Source organism: Macaca fascicularis, chromosome 11, assembly GCF_037993035.2.
Source record: "Macaca fascicularis isolate 582-1 chromosome 11, T2T-MFA8v1.1".
Lineage (NCBI taxonomy): Eukaryota > Metazoa > Chordata > Mammalia > Primates > Cercopithecidae > Macaca > Macaca fascicularis.
Genome location: NC_088385.1, coordinates 10,298,859 through 10,313,044, shown reverse-complemented (window position 1 = coordinate 10,313,044; position 14,186 = coordinate 10,298,859). Strand labels below are relative to the sequence as shown.

General features: G+C 40.3%; 1 protein-coding gene across 5 annotated transcripts in view; it reads right to left on the bottom strand.

Annotated features, from left to right (window-relative positions):
- The window catches only part of STYK1 (serine/threonine/tyrosine kinase 1), a 56,289-nt gene that overhangs the window by 22,706 nt on the left and 19,397 nt on the right, over positions 1 to 14,186 (bottom strand). Inside the window, exon 2 of one of the 5 annotated variants that reach the window (XM_015430375.4) lies at positions 12,650 to 12,765. The exons of the other annotated variants lie outside the window; for them this stretch is intronic. The gene's annotated coding sequence lies outside the window, so the exon portion shown is untranslated. The remainder of the gene's footprint in view (positions 1 to 12,649; positions 12,766 to 14,186) is intronic. 5 annotated transcript variants of the gene reach the window in all.

Below are 14,186 nucleotides of genomic sequence, written 5' to 3'. Positions count from 1 at the left end.
AATATTCTCCTGCTGATTACTTTCTCTTTCTGAGATTCCTAATGAATAACAATTTTCCCAGCTCCTCAGTTTCCCCAGCTCAGCATAAGGGCTATCATCAGTAAGAGGGAAAAGCCGAGAACACACAACGCCACTCCCACTCAGTACAGGATTATCTCTGATCCATCCGCGTCTCCTTTTCCTACCTGATTAATGCACCAGAAGACGGCTTGGGGCTGCTTTCAAATACCTTGTTCCTACTGTTGTCAGTGACCTTTCATTTCCAGGGATCAGTCCTCTTCTTTGGTATTCGGCCTGCTGGGTTTTTCCTTCTATGGAAGATTTTGGGTTCTCTAAAACTCTCTTGGAAGTCTCCCCTCATAAGTGAGGAGATCTGTTTTGTTTTCTGGCCACTTTTCCAGGCTATCTAACACACTGCCCCCTGGCAGAGAGGAGGGCCCAAGCTGAGGAGGACTGAAGGACGACAGGCTACACAGGCTGTAGGGGCACATATACATGTACATGCACTTTCTCATTCTCTGATAAATGAGACCCGGGCCCAGGCAGACAGAGAGATGTGGTCATGAGGTTTCACCATCAGAAAGCTAACTCAGCTGCTGCTTACCTCAGTGCTGTGCCGTACAGGGTGTGTCACTATAAAAGTTCTATATGTAGAATGTAATTCCAGGTAAACAATAACAAACCCCTGGCAAGCGGAAAAAGACACCCCTGGGAACACATAACCTCCTGCCTCATTCTGCACAGCCGGTATCCAAGGGCAGGTTCCCCTCCCTAGGGAGTGGGTCAGCGTGGTTCAGAGCTGAGCAGTCCGGGAATTAGGGGAAGTGGAGTCAGCCGTGACTTAGTGCCGTAATAACAGAGTGAGAGGGTTGAAGTTCTAGTTCTGGTTTGGTGGGTGATTCATTCAGCATCCGGAAGCATGTCACCTGACCTTGCCATTCCTCGCCTTCCTAGTTTAGGGAGCAGGAAACGTGCGTGTCTCCTAAGGGTTGTGCGTCTCTCTCCTGCTGCAGAGAGCAGCAGGAAGTTTATCAACTGGAAAACGGGCATGCCAATCAATAAGTACCCTCAGCCAGTTATGCTACTTCTCCTTGTCCCTGCAAGAGCTCCCAGATTTTGGAGGCTTCCTTTAATCCACATCTTCCCACCCATATCATGGCAGCCCTGGAATCTGATAGGTATCTCTTCCTACCCTTACCCTGCATACAATTTCCTATGCTATAATGGTAAGGAAAGGGGCTTTGGAGTTTGGCTTCTGTTTGAATCTCATTTCTGTCATTCATTATGACTTTGTATGGGTATTTTAACTTTGTGAACCCCCGTTTTCCCATATGTGAAGTGCTGCTGATGATATCTACCTACCAGGGTTGTTGAGAGCTGTATAGCATAATTTCTGTAAAATATCTAGAACATTACCAGAGCCATTGCGGATCATCAATACGTGTTGCTCTCCCTCTTCCTTCCTTACTTTTTCACCTGCCTTTCCAGTTGGGAAATAGTCACACAGCTGTATCAATCAGGTAAACATGCATAACCAAAAATAACAAAATGAAACAAAAAACCTTTCATCTGAATATTTATAATATTTGTGGATGTAAGTATACTCATCTCCATGTACAGAGAGGGAGTTAAAGTAATCAAAAAGTTAATGCAGGATTTAAAACTTCTTATACTTGAATTAGGTGTCATTTGACAGCAGAAATAGTACAGCTGCCAGTAGATATCTGAATTGAACAATCACGCTGAGGAAGAGAGATTTAAACCAGATAAATCAAATAGCATAATGCTGTTAACTAAGGTATAGAAATGGAAAGAATGCTAGATAGTGGTATGGTATTTACCAGGGAAAATGTATCAGCACCTGCCTGATTTCTTCTGCCTCTAAATTTTTCAGCTCCTCGTACTGATTCCACTGATAGCACTTATATGCTGGCTAATTTCCACCCAGTTCCTGAACCAATTCTGATGAGGGCATTATGGCGATCAGCAGTCTCAGTCCTCTTCATCCTATTTATCTTACATACTTCCCAATTTGGGGAAGATGTAGCCTTTATCCACTTCCCAAAATCTGCCCCCTTACTCATGCCTGTTAACAGAACTCTCTCAAATCTGGACCCCTCACCTGAATGCCATACAAGTCGATGAGGCCTTGTTGTCCTCTCTTTGCCTAAATCAATCCTAAGTAAGATTGAAATGTTGCTTTATACTCTGATTACCGTGCTCTTGCTACTAATATAAAAGCCTCCCAGATAAATGCAACCACAATGGTCGAATGCCTCTTCACTGACCATCATCCTGCTCCACTCTACCTCATTCCTACTTCATTCACACCCCTGAACCCCACTGCCTTTTGTTCGGCCGACCACACTGAAAACCTGAGTTGCTAAATCTTGCCTGAATTTTACTCTATAACTGGACCATCCATTTGAGACAACTCTACTTCTTCTGCTTCTACAATCTAGTGAGTTTATCTCACATCATTCCTTGGGAGGCCAGCCTTATTCCAAGTCATTCACTCAGATGTTAAATAACTAATCATAAAAGTTATTAAATATGTTTTGCTATGAAGGAGAAGTTTAAGGTGCTATAAAAAAGGTGCAATAGAAAGAAAGTCAAAAACAGTTTCTCTAAGTAAACAATATTTAAACAAATGATGAGTAGGAGCTGACTAGATAAAGGTGGGCACAGGCACAAGGCAAGAGAGGAGGAGTATCCAGGCCTTGGATGAGAAGAGAGCTTGACACATTCTCAGAACTGGAAGGTCAGTGGGCCTGGACAGTAACAAGAGAGGAGAAAACATGAAGAGATGGCACTGTGCAGGTAGTCCAGAGGCAGATCATAATGAGCCTTTAGGCCATGCTAAACATTGCTTGTTTTATTCTAAGTATCACCGAAGTGTTTAAGTAGAGTGACATGATCCATTTTGTATTTTTTAAAAAAACATTATTTGGAATACTACTCAGCAATAAGAAGGAACAAATTATTGCTACATACAACACTTGAATGGAACTTAAGGACTTCATGCTGAGTGGAAAAAGCCTGTCTCAAAAGGTTACATGCTTTATGGTTCCATCTGTATAATATTTCCAAAATGGCAAAATTAGAGATACAGAAAATAAATCAGTGTTTACCAGTAGGAACAGGGAGAAGGTGTGACTTTGAAGGTGTAGCATGAGGGAGTTCCTTTATGGTGACAGACAATTTTGTATCTTGACTGTGGTGATAATTACATGAATATATATATGATAAAATATCAAAGAAATATGTACAGAGAGGAACAAGATAATGCATGAATGCAAAAACTGAAATCCCAGGAAGCTCTATAATCTAGTTAATTATACTATGCCATTGTCAGTTTCATAATTTGGATTATTTGCTACAGTTATTTAGATGTTCCCACTGGGAAAATGGGTAATTGTTACATTGGATTCTATACTATTTTTGCAACTGCTTGTGAACTTCTAATCATTTCAAATTGAAAAGTAAAAAGTATTATTTTTGCAGCCATTGAATAACAAATTGCAGGTGATAATAAATACATACGAGAATATCAATTGTGAAACTAACAATTTCATAATCATTTTTGGGTTACAGTAGTGACAGTAAAAAAAGAAAAATAATGGACTGGAAACCATGAGGAGATTGAACCAACAGGACACAGTGGTTGTAGAAGGTAAGAAGAAGAAGGAGAAATCAAGTAAGAGGAGAAGATGATGAGTCATTCTGGACATTTTGATTTGAGATGCCAGTGTGACTTTTAAGTAGAATATTAGAAATAAGCATTTGGTTGTACAGTTCTTAGGATTCATAAGAGAAGCCTGGACCAGAGATAAATATCTGGGAGCCATTAGATAATACTGAAAGCTTGAAAGTGAATAAGAGAGAAAGAGGAAAAAATAAACAAAAAGGAAAAAGAGAAGAGAGGAAAAGAGGGCCTAGGAAAGAATGCATGGAGTTCCTACGGATAAGGCTACATGAAGGAAGAGGAGTTGGGGTCCAGGAGGAAACTCAAAAAGGGCCTAAGAGGGAAAAACTAGAGAAGTAAAGGGGAACCAAGAATTTGTGCTGTTGTGGAAGCAAAGGAGAGGATCATGGACAGCAGCTGGACTAAAATCTGATGAGAGGTCAGGAAAATAATAAGTAGTGGATACAGGCAACATGGAGGTCACTCGTCATAGAAAGAATGGCTATAGTGTAGTGGCCAGAGAGCAGAGTGGTTCTGGGAATGAATAAGTGGTGAGGATGTGGAGAAAATGTGTTTAGGGAGCTCTTCTGTGATCTTTGAGACCTGTATGAATGAAAGGACTGAAAAGAGGAGTTCAGAGAGAGATTTTATAGTTGATTTCTTTGGAAACAGGGCTCCAGCAAGATGAGAAAGGGAACTAGTAATACCCAAACATGCAGTAATCTCTCATTCTAAAAAAACAAAGCAAAGTTTGGTATGGAGAGGCCTGTATCAGGCATAAATAGTTTACAAAGCCTAAATACACACACACACACACACACACACACACACGCACACACACAATGAAAAACATTAAGATAGATTACTAGAACACATAAATATCCCAGAAAAAAAGACACATATTTAGGACTTTAATATAAAGAAGTCAGCATGAATCAAAATGAGCAGATCAGTGGTTCTCAAATCAGAGAGCACATTAGAATCTCCTAGGAGGTGTTTTTTAAAAATATCAATCCTGATATTCATTTCCCACTTGATATGGTTTGGCTGTGTCCCCACCCAAATCTCATCTTGAATTCCCATGTGTTGTGAGAGGGACCCAGTGGGAGGTAATTGAATCAAGGGCCAGGTCTTTCCCATGCTGTTCTCATGATAATGAATAAGTCTCATGGGATCTGATGGCTTTATAAGGGGGAGTTTCCCTAAACAAGTTCTCTCTCTTTGCCTGCCACCACCCATGTAAGATGTGACTTGTTCCTCCTTGCCTTCCACCATGATTGGGAGGCCTCCCCAGTCACTTGGAACTGTAAGTCCATTAAACCTCTTTCTTCTGTAAATTGCCCAGTTTCACGTATGTCTTTATCAGCAGCATGAAAATGGATTAATACAGTAAACTGGTACCAGGAGTGGGGAGCTACTGAAAAGATACCCAAAAATGTGGAAGTGATTTTGGAACTGGGTAATAAGCAGAAGTTGGAACAGTTTGGAGGACTCAGAAGAAGACAGGAAACTGTGGGAAAGTTTGAAACTCCCTAGAGACTTGTTGAATGACTTTGACCAAAAAGCCAGGCCGGGAGCGGTGGTTCATGCCTGTAATCCCAGCACTTTGGGAGGCTGAGGTGGGCGGATCATGAGGCTGAATCACGAGGTCAGGAGATCGAGACCATCTGGCTAACATGGTGAAACCCAGTCTCTACTAAAAACACAAAAAATTAGCCAGGTGCAGTGGCAGGCACCTGTAGTCCCAGCTACTCGGGAAGCTGAGGCAGGAGACTTGCTTGAACTGGGAGGTGGAGGTTGCAGTGAGCCGAGATCACACCACCGCACTCCAGCCTGGGAGACAGAGTGAGACTCCTGTCTCAAAAAAAAAAAAATGCTGCTAATGATATGAACAATGAAATCCAGGATGAAGTCATCTCAGATGGAGATGAGAAACTTCTTGGGAACTGGAGCAAAGGTGACTCTTGTTATGTTTTAGCAAAGAGACTGGTGGCATTTGCCCCTGCCCTAGATATCTATGGAACTTTGAACTTGAAGGAGATGATTTAGGGTATCTGGCAAAGAAAGTTCTAAGTAACAAAGCATTCAAGAGGTGACTTGGGTGCTGTTAAAGGCATTCAGTTTTAAAAGGGAAACAGAGCATAAAAGTTTGGAAAATTTGCAGCCTGACAACGTGATAGAATAGAAAATCCCATTTTCTGAGGAGAAATTCAAGCCAGCTGCAGAAATTTGCATAAGTAGCAAGGAGCCAAATGTTAATCACCAAGACAATGAGGAAAATGTCTCCAGGGCATGTCAGAGATCTTTGAGGTAGCCCCTCCCATCACAGACGCAGAGGTTTAGGAGGAAAAAATGGTTTCATGGGTTGAGCCCAGGGTCCCTCTGCTATGTGCAATCTAGGGACTTGTTGCCCTATGTCCCAGCTGCTCCAGCTGTGACTAAAAGGGCCAAGGTAGAGCTTGGGCTGTTGCTTCAGAGGGTGAAAGTCTCAAGCCTTGGCAGCTTCCATGTGGTGTTGAGCCTGTGGGTGCACAGAAGTCAAGAATTAAGGCTTGAGAACCTCTGCCTAGATTTCAGAGAATGTTTGCTGCAGGGGTGGGGTCCTCCTGGAGAATATCTGCTAGGGCAGTGCAGAAGGGAAATGTGGGGTTGGAGCCCCCACATAATGTCCCTACTGAGGCACCACCTAGCGGAGCTATGAGAAGAGGGCTACCATCCTCCAAACCCCAGAATGGTAGATCCACCAACAGCTTGCACCATGTGCTTGGGCAAGCTGCAGACACTCAACACCAGCCCACGAAAGCAGCCAGGAGTGGGGCTATACCCTGCCAAGCCACAGCATCAGAGATGCCCAAGACCATGGGAATCCACCACTTGAATCACCATGACCTGGATGTGAGACGTGGAGTCAAGGAAGATCATGTTGGAGCTTTAAGATTTGACTGCTCTGCTGGATTTTGGACTTGCATGGAGCCTGTAGCCCTTTGTTTTAGCCAATTTCTCCCTGTGGAACAGCTGTATTTACCTAATGTCTATATCTCCATTGTATCTAAGAAATAACTAACTTGCTTTTGATTTTACAAGCTTATAGGTGGAAGCGACTTGCTTTGTCTCAGATAAGATGTTGAACTGTGGACTTCTGAGTTAATGCTGAAATGAGTTAAGATTTTGGGGGACTGTTGGGAAGGCAATATTGGTTTTGAAATGTGAAAACATGAGATTTGGGACGGGCCAGGTGTAAAACGATATGGTTTGGATGTCTCCCCATCCAAATCTTTTCTTGAATTCCCATATGCTGTGGGAGGGACAAAGTGGGAGGTAATTGAAACATGGGGGTAGGTCTGTCCTGTGCTTGTGATAGTGAATAAGTCTCACAAGATCTGATGGTTTTATAAAGGGGAGTTTCCCAGCACAAAAGAGTTCTCTCTCTTTGCCTGCCATCATTCACACAAGATGTGACTTACTCCTCCTTGTCTTCTGCCATGATTGTAAGGCCTCCCAGTCACTCAGAACTGTAAGTCCACTAAACCTCTTTCTTTCATAAATTTCCCAGTCTCAGGTATGTCTTTATCAGCAGCATAAAAATGGACTAATACACCACTCCTCTTAGAGATTATGATGATTATAAACCCCATAGATTATGACTTCACATATCAGCTTCAATCAAGGAAATGCTTCCCAGGAGATACTAATGTACAGCTGGGGTTGAGAACTACTAAGATATATTCATCAAATGGAATTTAGGTGATAGAATACTTGTTTGATAACAAAAATTATAGTTTTGATTCACCTGTACACAAAATAAATTTTGGGAAAAAAGCTAGATGCTTTGAGAGACATAAAAAATTAACATTATAAATTATATTGGGTTTGCGATAACTTCCTAAGCTTAAACAAAAAACTTTCTTCCAACAGGAAAAAAAAAAAATCACAATGAAAACATCAACCAATAAACAAATAAAAACATAGTACTTTTATAGTAATAAGAAAACCACTAATATGCCAATAAATAAATAGTCAAGGAACATGAAAAACAAAAGAAAACCAGTTCACCAAAACAAAATGTTTAACAAATATGGAAGCATGGTGAACTAAAATGAAAGTTTTTTTATCTTAAATAGTAATTTTAAAACTACTTAAAAATAAAACAAGATACATTTTTTTGCCAATCCATTTAAGAAAAAAAGATATTTATTTATTTATTATTTATTTATTTTATTTTTTAATTTTTTGAGCTGGGGCCTTGCTCTGTTGTCCAGGCTAGAGTGCAGAGGCGTGATCTTGGCTCACTGCAGGCTTGATCTCCCAGACTCAAGTGATCCTTCCACCTGAGCTTCTTGAGTAGCTGGGATCACAGGCAGGTGCCACCACACATGGCTAATTTTAAATTTTTTTTTGTAGAGATGGGGCCTTGCCATGTTGCCCAGGCTGATCTAAAATTCCTGGCTTTGAGTGATCCTCCCACCTCAGCCTCCCAAAGTGCTGAGGTTATAAGTATGAGCTACCACACCCAGCAGAAAACAAGATTTGGAAACTAATATTTATGCTCTAAAGAGTTTTATTTAAAAAGACCACTCTTATAAGATTGACAAGGAATCTAAATGTCTACATTTTGAAAAATAACTTGGCACTATGAAAATTGAGAGTCTGAATGGCCTTAACGATTTTGACTCTGTAATTTCTCTCCCAAGTGTCAATTATGTATATGTTTTTTTTAAAAATGGAAGATGTTTCTGAACACACAAAAAAATCTGTGACACTTATTTAACTGTTTTGAAAATATAAATAGGGATTTGCTTCAAAATAATTCATGAACTTGAAGGAGGAGAAATAGGTGGAGAAATAGGTGGAGGAGAAATAAAAAAAAATTAACCACGTGTTCAAAATTGCTGAATTCAGGGGATATACATGGGAAGCCATTCTACTATTTTTGCTGCTTTTGTATATATTTGAAATTTTCTGAAATAAAAAATTAAAAATAGAAGAAAAACTTAAATTTTCATCAAAAGGAGGGATGTTTCAAATTATTTTTATATAGTTGGACAATGGTATACTACATATTTATTAAATTTATGTTCACAAAAAGTTTTAATAAATGGCAATTTTTAATGTTAGTGGGTTAAGTAAAAAGGCACATTTTAACAATATATGTACCACAAGAGTACAATGAAATTGAGTGGGAAAAACACCTGTGTAGGGGAATCCCAAAGAGAACTATATTAGAATGTTATAGCAACAGTGATGATGGTTAGTATGAATAATTTTTTCCTCTATTTTCTATTTTCCAAATGGAATGAATTAAGCCTTAGTTATTTTATAATAAGAACATGCAAAAGAAGAAAGGCTACAAGGCAGAAAAGATTGATAGCCGAAATACAAAAGAGAAAATTGGCTGAGGGTAATAAAAAAAGTCAAAGAGGGAAAACAATCTTCCTAAAGAACTAGTGTTTAGAATTAAAGACAAAGTACAATCGTTAAATCAAGATTAATGGCTTCAAAGAGGGCTCTCCTGGCCTACAGTCAAGGTGAAGATCTGGAGTTTAACAAGCTTCACTGTTGCTTGCTAAAGGCATTATCTTGCCGACCTGGGAGAAAGCCAAGTTGGAACTCCCACGAACAAAGTTAATGTATCATCTCCATTCAACTGTAGTAAAGGAGAAAGAATAAAAGAACCCGTGTCAGAGTGGGTGGGTTTATCTTAATGTATTGAAGCCTTGGTTTACTAACCTATACAGCTGAGATAATTCTGCCTGCTTACATCAGAGGATTCTAGTGAGAATTAATAAGAATGTAAAATTGTTCTTCAGTGATAGTAGGTAAAAGTGCCTCTTCTAGCAAGAATGTATTTGTATAACATAATTACTTTTCAGACAAATGGTTCCAACTTTGTGCTCCTGATCAAGATTCCCTTTTTGATGGCTTTCCTTCAATGCATTAGCATAAATGTAGCTAAAATTCCTTTCTTCCCAGCACAGGCACAATAAAATGAAAGTGCCCAAAGACTTGCTAAATGTTAAGTAAATTTAGGAAACCAATTCAGTGAATAAAAAGTGAAGGAGCAGGTCCGGGTGTGGTGGCTCATGCCTGTTACCCCAGGACTTTGGGAGGCCGAGACAGGTGGATCACCTGAGGTCAGGAGTTCGAGACCAGCCTGGTCAACATAGAGAAACCCCGTCTCTACCAAAAAAAAAAAAAAAAAAATTAGCTGGTTGTGGTGGCAGGCACCTGTAGTCTCAGCTACTCAGGAGGCTGAGGCAGGAGAATTACTTGAACCTGGGAGGCGGAGGTTGCAGTGAGCCGAGACTGCGCCATTGCACTCCAGCCTGGGTGACAGAGCGAGACTCCATCTCAAAAAAAAAAAAAAAGTGCAGGAGCAGTGTGTGTGCAAGTGTGGTTGTGGGTGTGTGAGGTGTGTGCACAGGAGTGTGTATTTTCCTAAGTTGAAGTTTGCAACTCTACTGCAGCTAGCTTGTTGTCTTAAGAGGGCCATGCTGGAGCCCAACAGCCTCCTGCCTTGGTCCTGCACTTTTCCTGCTCTGAACTTGTATGTGTGAGGGAAATGCTGGGCTCACTCACTCCTTTCCTTATGGTCTTTTATATCTGCCATGAGAAAGGTGTATTTACTATTCAGACTCCTAGGTTTCAGCTCACTTTCCAGTTTTTTTTAATTATAAGTCTCAGAAACATAGCCCAGCCCATTTCTGAAATTCAGTATACCCATCTCTCCTACTATTATAATTAGCTTTGTACTTTTGAGTGAATTACTTAATCTCTCCTCATCCTCAGTTTCTCATCTGCAAATTGGGTTTGCAATAGTATCTAACACAAAGAGCCATTGTAATAATTAGCCAATTTTACATGATAATGCACCTAGAACAATACCTAGTACATAGTAAGCAGTAGCTGTTACTAATTATTCCTATGATAGCTATAAAAATAAGAATATTCCTATAATAATTACTGTTATTATTCCTCAAATTATGACATTTTTGAATGACCTCTCCTTGTGGATAAGACCTTCATTCTATGTAACATCAATATGATAACATACTACCACTCACATTTCTGTATATTCCACAGGAATAAGATAATTATTTCCTGACACCTGAGCTTACAGAAAATCTTACTTACACTTTGGTACAATTTTCTGACCATCCTTCTGCAATGTATCTGCTTTTTAAATCTTAAATTGTCAATTGTTCTATTCTTTTTTTGTAAATTGCTTCATGGTTTTCAAATTTAAAAGGTCATATGAGTATTAAAGTGGACACAGCAGATTTTATACTATTCTTTTCCTAGGCTCTAACAACCAAAATGTAAGTCAGAGGTTCTACTTGAGGAGCTTTTTAAAAATCCCATTGCCTGGGATACATCTCAAACCAATTAAATCAGAATCAGATTCTGGGAATAGGAACCAGGTATTGAGATGTATGTAAAGCTCCTAAGGTAATTCCAATATGCGACCAAGTTTGGGAATCCTGCCTTAAACCCTTGTTATCTCCTTTTCTTAATTCATCCAGAGAAAATTCACCAGACTCTAATTTATTAGATAAGATTCTACACTGGCATCCACTATTCTAGTTCTCTCTCTCTCTTTCTCTCTCTCATTCTTTCTCTCCCCCTCCTCCCTTCATTCATCTCTCCCTCATTTGTATGTAATCTTCAGCAAGTGAGATCATTTCCCCGGGGTTTAATCCCTAATCTGTAAAATAATGGGTCATAGTCTTGCACAATGTAATCAGAGATGTTTTGACAGCACAAATGAGATAAAACATATGAAAGTACTTTAAAGTTTTAGAATACAAATACAAGTATTTCAGAAATCCAAGGTAGAATTATCATATTCCCCACATCCTTCCCTCTCCTCTCATGTAGACATGCGCAAGGCCATCTCTTCTGAAGTACCCTTGGCTTCCTGAAGTAAAGCTTTTCTATGGTAAATAACTTGAGGATCTGTTAAACTCTTAAGGTTTTGGTATTTCTTTCACAGACTTTCAAGCAAACTTTACTTAAGGCTGTATCATTTGTCGACCACACTTTTTATCTTGTCTTATATCACTACTTACAGTTTTTAGAGAGAAAAAGGGTTAACGAGTCTACAGAGGGATAATATGAGATGCACTCTGGAAAAAATCTAAGATAAATGAACTTTAAAATAATGCTATTTTTGCACACCAATATGGTCTCCAGTATGATGAGGTCCTGACAGTAATCTTCACTTTGGCTTCAACTTCCTTCTGCTCTGAAATTCATCCTGGTTTCCTCACCTAAATATTTCTCAATAGAAAGTTCTAGGAGAAATGCTTGGTTGAAAGGAAGAAACTTCTCCTGAAACAGGGAAAGGAGTCAGGAGATCTCAGTTATAACACTGGGTCAATGACTTCCCGTGTGACCTTTGGCAAATCAATTAACATATCTTTTCTTTTTTTTTTTTTTTCTTTGAGAGAGAGTCTCCCTCTGTTGCCCAGGCTGCAGTGCAGTGGCACGATCTTGGCTCACTGCAAGCTCCACCTTCCGGGTTCACACCATTCTCCTGCCTCACCCTCCCGAGTAGCTGGGACTACAGGCCCCCGACACCAAGCCCGGCTAATTTTTTTTTTTTTTTTTCATAGAGATGGGGTTTCACTGTGTTGGCCAGGATGGTCTTGATCTCCTGACCTTGTGATCCACCTGCCTCGGCCTCCCAAAGTGCTGGGATTACAGGCGTGAGCCACCGTGCCCAGCCCAATTAATGTATCTTTTCTAGAGAGTTGCATGTAAAGTATTTGAGATGTATAACAATCAGTACAAATATGAGGTATTATCATTATTTATTGATATCTCATGAGGAGTACTCAAGAAAGTAGAACTATAATGAAACTAAGATATATAAAATATATTTACATATGAGAATTCAGAAGTGTAAAACCTGAGAAAAGGTGGATAAGAGTTTTTCTCTATCATCTTAAGCAAGAAATTTAATACCTTATATCATTTCCTCAAAATCCAGTCCTTGCAGTCCTTTTAGTAGGATCTGTGCATCCTGTATGTTGACAGAGAGAATCAGAGCTCCTGGAAAATCAAGAATGGTAGATGTGCCCCTACAATGATACAGAAAGCAGTTTAAAGCAAAGGTATATGAATAATGATAGCAATACCTGCTACCCTCGTGGATTCTTGACTTGTCCTGGGAACAAAAACGTGGCACTGCATTAATGTTTAAAGATTGGTCTTGTTGGAGGCATTTGAACCAGAGCAGCTCCATTTTGAATAGGGGCTGGGTAAAACAAGGCTGAGACCTACTGGGTTGCATTCCCAGGAGGTTAGGCATTCTTAGTTATAGGATGAAACAGGAGGTCAACAAGATGCAAGTCACAATGGCCTTGCTGATAAAACAGAATGCAGTAAAGAAGCCAGCCAAAACCCACCTCCACCAAGATGGCCACAAAAGTGACCGCTGGTCATCCTCACTGCTCATTATACACTAATTATAATGCATTAGCATGCTAAGAGACATGCCCATCAGTGGCATGACAGTTTACAAATGCCACAGCAACATCTGTAAGTTACCCTATGTGGTCTAAAAAGGGGTGGAAACTTCACTTCCCAACCCTTTCCCAGAAAACTCATGAATAATCCACCTCTTGTTTAGCATATAATCAAGAAGTAACTGTAAGTCTACTCAGTCAAGTAGCCCACACTGCTCCTCTGCCTATGGAGTAGCCATTCCTTTATTCCTTTACTTTCTTAGTAAACGTGCTTTCACTTTATGGACTCACTCTGAATTATTCCTTGAGCAATGTCCAAGAACCCTCTCTTGGGGTCTGGGTTGGGACCCCTTTCCAGTAACATCTTCCTGGAAACCATGAAGGGACTATACTGAGGAAAATTCTATGGACCCAAAGGAAGTAGACTACAGCACTGCCAATTGGCCAACTTTAGGTAAGGGGCGGGATATGTTTTGCCCAGGCAAGACTACAGCACTGCCAATTGGCCAACTTTAGGTAAGGTGCGGGATATGTTTTGCCCAGCCAAAGGATCAGATTAGGTTAGAGGTCGAACTTAGGAGAGTATCTCCTAAGACAGGAGGGTTAAGGTCCCACCTAATAAAAGGCAAGGATGCTTAACGCAACTTGAGTTTGAGGCCCAATTTAGAAAGGTTAGAGTCCGTCCGAAGATTTAGGGGTTAGAGGCCCCTCTCAGCAAAGTCCTTCTTAGTTAAAAGTGGATTTGACACTATGGGATGTTAACTGCTATTCTCTTTGGATTAATCTGCCTTGCACTCTTTGCTGACAGCTTTGGGTGACAGGATTAGGCATGTACAGGATCACCAGACATGGGGAGCTTTTTTCTCCCCAAAGGGGGAAACTTGACAGCTGATGGGACTGCTAGGAAACATCCTTCACTATTGACAAGTGGCCACCTGGGTCTTTCTCTAGTCTCCCTGAGCTCCTTGGCTTCCCCACCCCACCGTAGGCAACACTTTTATCCCTTCCTGTTCCTCTGTCTGTACAAACCAGTT